This window comes from Schistocerca piceifrons, chromosome 11, assembly GCF_021461385.2.
Source record: "Schistocerca piceifrons isolate TAMUIC-IGC-003096 chromosome 11, iqSchPice1.1, whole genome shotgun sequence".
In the NCBI taxonomy this organism is placed as follows: domain Eukaryota; kingdom Metazoa; phylum Arthropoda; class Insecta; order Orthoptera; family Acrididae; genus Schistocerca; species Schistocerca piceifrons.
The window spans coordinates 126,310,521-126,316,123 of NC_060148.1; positions in this window are offsets into that span (position 1 = coordinate 126,310,521).

Here is a 5,603-nt window from a genome sequence, read left to right on the forward strand (position 1 = left end):
TCCAATAACATAACAGCGTAATTATCATCTAAAAGTAGAATAGAAGCTACACCAAAACTTCCACTCCTCATTATTGATGATCCCTTGTAACTTAAGAAAAATCAATGTAGTGCAGTAGACTTGTACATTTAAAAATCAATTCCCCTTTCTACTCATCCTCTCCTCACCTTCAAATTTTATCAAAGGCAAACAGAAATACGGCAGCAACACATTTTTCTTAGAAAAATAAAAAGTGTGTTTTTGAGATTTTCAAATAGATTTTTTCTTCAATTTTTGCAAGGAAAATTTAATCTGACAGTAATTAACGTATAGTTCACATGCTTTCAACTGACAAGTGTTAACTATCTAGCTTCAATAGTTATAGAGCTATATGCAGAAATATTTCTCAAAAGGTTTGGGAATTCACGCAGTTTATCACGATTTCGAAGAAAATAGTCTAGCATAGGGAAACGCTGTTGGAATTCGCGGTGTTTGTTAACTACCTGGGTATGGCCAGATGTTCAAAAAATCTGAGACAACTGGGACATCAAGGTCCAAAACTTTATCAAATTTGTCTGATCTAGTATAGACTACGCTGGGTACAAAATTAAGGCAGTGGAAGAAGTGTTAGAGTAGTGGTATGAGTGAGATGAAGTTCAAATGTATATTATGAGCTTCAATTACGGCAAAACTGAAACCATCTGTCTGTCTGCCAACGCTTACGCATTTTTCAATGTAACGTGACGTACCTAACATAGTTTCAAAAATAAACGAATAACAAGGATGATAAATACTTGCATCACATTACATGCTCATTCTTCAAGTTACTGTACTATTTGTTCACAGGCCTTGATTAACAGCAAAAGCGGTACACTAGTGACGTACAACCACTTACAGCCATTTATTAAAATGTACAAAAACTGCAGATCTTCGGTAACGTTTTTTGAATTCAAATCGGGCATGACTGAACACAGTAATCCCGTTACCACACTATTATTCATTTGTTTTTGTTTGTAACCAATAACAAACATATTGCTCCATATATTATTACGGAATAACTAAAACAAATGAACAGAGACCAAAGCTACCAACGTACTACGTAGCTTTGGCGACAAAAACCAAATTATTGCTTTTTACCCAACAGCTGCAGGCAGATCAAAATCGCGAAAGTATCACTACACGCTCCTCAATATCACAAATTTATTTTTTTTAAGTTGTTTCATACATTAATTCTATTTCTAAAGGCGTTTAAATTACGTGAACCTGTTGTATCTTCATTTTACTTAATCGAAAATCACTCTCTCACTGACATGGAAGTGAGAATTTTTTTATATCGAGACTGCTTTTTTCAAATTATTTCGATCGCCCATTTGCTGCATCAGTCATTGCTAATCCCGAAAATCTGTTTCGGTTACGCATGTCAGACTGAAGTTTAGATTTCGCCGATTGCAGACGACGTGTCAGATATAAATACGCAATCACTTTCTTTTTTTGTAGATTTGGGCCCTATAAATAACACAGTACCCTGGAAAAGCTAATTTCTCGCAGTATTACGCCGACTTTATGTCGGAATTACGCATTTTATTCTCGTTTCCTTGCAACGATGAACTTTTAAATAACTCACATGTGCTTCATAGCAGTATACTATGACGTTTCTTACCCGAGATTTGGAGATACAAGTTCAGCAAACAATTTTGTGAGGTGCCTAGTAACATTATTTGCAGACTTGCAATTATTTCAGTCTGTTATTTGAAATGTATTGTCATGTTCCTTCCTATATAAATGACAAACTAATATAAAAGTTTCTGGCAGCTGCAACATATCTTTCACACCTTTATATATGAGGGTGGCATAATAATAATAATTTTTAACGAACGTTTTTTGTGTATTGTTCATTGGTATGTTAGATTTCTTTTAAAATCATAGGTGATACACAATCTATTTAAATACTTTCACACATCTTTCTGAGTCAGAATGAACTGGGGACCTTGCTGTAGGATTTGCATAAGAAGCATGACTGAAATTTATCAGTGCATTAAAGTTTATTTCATAGTGGCCACCTCCTCCTTACCAGTACTAATCGAAGCATTTAAGGACTGAGGTTATGGGTAAGAAAGAAATTTCATAATTTTGTGTCAAAAGTTATGTAATGTTTTTAATTTTCTATTAACTCCCTCCTTCTTGGAACATATTAAATGATCATTTTGGAGTTTGGTATAATTATTTAACGATATGTTACACATAATGGAAACCAGCTTTTTGTAGATATCAGTAAGTGGCCTTCCACAGAGACATGAATCTGTTACAAATATTTGCAGAGAAACATGTGATTTAACTCCTTGGCCAACCAGATTGAGTAGTAACTGCTTTTGATTTTGACAAGTGAAGAATTTTGTTTCATACTCTTCAGATATTAAAAGCTGCATAATTGTATATACAAAAGTGCCAAGTTCCACAACAATATCTGATGGCACAGTCAATCCACTTCGGACAAGGTTATCAAAATATTTATCTGTGGTATGTGTGCCTAAAACAAAATCAGTGCATGTTGTACAACTGAGCAATTGTGTTGTTTTGTGTGCTGCATAACCACAAACATACAGAAGCACAGATTGGTGTACATCAACGGTTTCATTGCCTATGTAGTTCAAAACACTAACAAACGGATTCACGTCAACATGTGTAGACATTACATCTGAGATGCTTGTCATTCATTATTTCTGGAGAAAATTTTACTGGGCCATATTTTGCAGACTTTATTCCCAAAACACTCATTATACGCAACTTCTTTTCAGATTCAAATACCTGGGTTACAGAAACGTTATAGTTTCCACCCGATAATTGACGATACCTACTAAACCTTGATTCCAAATTATCAGTTTGTAGTTTTCCCGTGAGAAGATATTGCACACCTACACCACTGAAAGAATATTCAACAACTTCTGAAATAACAGAAGTACTCTGATACAGTGCCTGATGAGTGTCTGTGGTCAGACAACTGGTAGTGTCCAAAGCCCTCCATCTCTCTAATCAAGCTAAAAATTTGTCAAGAAATTCAAGCCTGTCATCAGAAGCACTAGTGAAAGGCAGACACAATTCATTTTGTTTGTGAATTCCCTTTGTACAGTTCTTAACATTAATAATATTCCACCAACGGAGAATGATTTCAACAAAGTGTACAGTTCCTGAAATTTCACCATATTCAGCTTTTAAGCCTGCAAGTGTTGTCTCATTAAAAATATTGCAGACAAGACTGACATTTTGTCTTTCTAAGCTACTGGGATACACTGACTTGTGAGTCAACCGAGGAGCTAATTTCAAAAGCTGGTCGAGCATTAGCAGATCATTGGCTGTTGAGTCAAAATGGGGAAATTTAAATGTTCTGTCACTGTCCCTCTGGTTCAACCAGTTGTTCCTAATACTTTTTAACAAATGAACTGTGTCAAACATTACAAATACAGGGGAACCACATGACAGAAAGGAATATGGACTGCTGGAATTTTTTACCAATAGTGAAAACATATTCCTATTAATTCTGTTGTTATCAGATATAATAACAACAACAGTCAGACCACATGAGGAAAGAAACTGCAACACATTAAGTGTTAATTTATGGAGATCTGAGCCTGACAACTGTTTGACAGGAACCAAATGAACAACTTCTTTGAAACTGCCATATAAAGATGATGTGAGAAAGGCAAGTACAGTTCTTGCCTCAGATGGGGCATTATTTTCTGCATATCCATGGAGTTTCCCCCCTTTAAACTGAATACATGGCTTAACATAAATTTCATCCACTTGCAGAATTACAAATTTTTCTCTCTCATCTAATTTATCCATAACAATTTTAAGAAAATGGGCATTTTGTGATTTATTGGTTGGACAAATCTTCAGTGAAGATGAAAGCTGCTGAATGTGTTTCACATGTGGTAAGGTAAGCAATCCACTTGACCGGAGTGCTGCATAGCATGCTGGAGATTGGTTGTGGATGATAAATGCATGCATCATCATATCAACCGAATATGTCCGCTTATTCATTGCCAACAAATCTATCTGTTCCAACAGAAACAAGAGTGTGGCACAGCAATTTGGATTAGCTTCTCAATGCAGAGTAAGTTTCTTTACAATATTCTTTAATTCATTTAAAAGAGAACTAAAGGTGGGTGTGTAGCTATCACAGTTGATAACTCTACTCAAAATATTTTCAATTTGTGACCATCTGGTTACTCTAAGTGAGGAAGGTAAAATCCAGCTGAGCTGCTCATGTGACAGAATGAAACCATTCACACACACACTTGAAATGAGTTTGTCATTAATTTCCATACTCGCTCTGACCTGAGGAATGTCTTCAGAAAAATCTATAGTATAAAAGAATATCTTATTCTCTTTAACACTAACACTCCACTTTCCTACACTGTTTATTCTATCCTGGTACTCAGCACACAAACATTGAAAATTTGCAATAATGTCCTCATTTAGCATGGCTTCATTCTTCTCCTCCTCTTCATGGCGTGCACGCTTCCTTCTTATTTCTGGGTCACACCTTCTTGGAGGCTGCACCTTATTTAAATACGATGGTAACCCAGGGAATATTTTTGGCACAGCTTCTGGTAAAAGCAATGGCCTTTGACGAGGAAACTCGTGACAGTTCCCATCAGAGTCCTTGTAAATCTCCACTCTTGATACATCACATTCTTCAAAATGTTTAATGCAAACGACACTTCTATTTGATGGAGTCCAGTCCTTTCTGGGGATATTTCTTGTCCACCGTTTTCTGTTTTCCTCTTCAGTAGGGAATCTGAACACTGAGATGTAACCCTCTTCCTTGCTGGATTTGTAGTTGCTGTTGCAACCAGGAACACAACATTTTTCTGGCATCTGCAAATAGAATGATGCATTAATTGCTAACATCTTAAATCAAAATACTATTATGTAAAAATAGCAAATGAGAATTTGAGTGGACTGGTTTTTTTCTACTGCTTGGATATCACGAAACAGAAGTCTACAAACAGAATCAAATGTGTAGAAATATTCATACTATTAACACAAAATCACTTAGGAGAAGATTCTGATACTAAACTTATGAATTCAAAACTTTATTTTCAAATTGTATCTAGAATATAGTAGAACTTTTCTTGCAATTGTGTAGACGAAAGTTGTTCACGTAGCACACTTGCACATATACATGTAAAAACACTGCAAACTTCACAGAATTGTATACTTACATTGTGTTATATCTTCAACTGTAGTCACGACTACTTGCTATAAGTCCAGTATAGCGTAATTACACTGTAATTTCGGATAAAACAGTCACCTTTAAAGTATGTAAACAACTGCTTCCGTTCGGTACCTTATAGTCACAGCCATGCGGTAGACCTTAACGTAACGTTGCCACATTTCAGTCCTCCGGCCTCTAATACAGGCGGCCGTGGTTGGGGGCATAGCATGAAAGCAACTCAAAGTATTTTGGACTATTGGGTTATTAAAAAAACTTCGAACCCTTACTAAAAGCTTGAACAATATTTTGGGGGATGTAGATTGTACCATAAAAAAATGATACAGAACTAAACCATCGACCTACTATAAATATAAATCCGTCAAGGTGATAGCAGTGTCACCTGCCG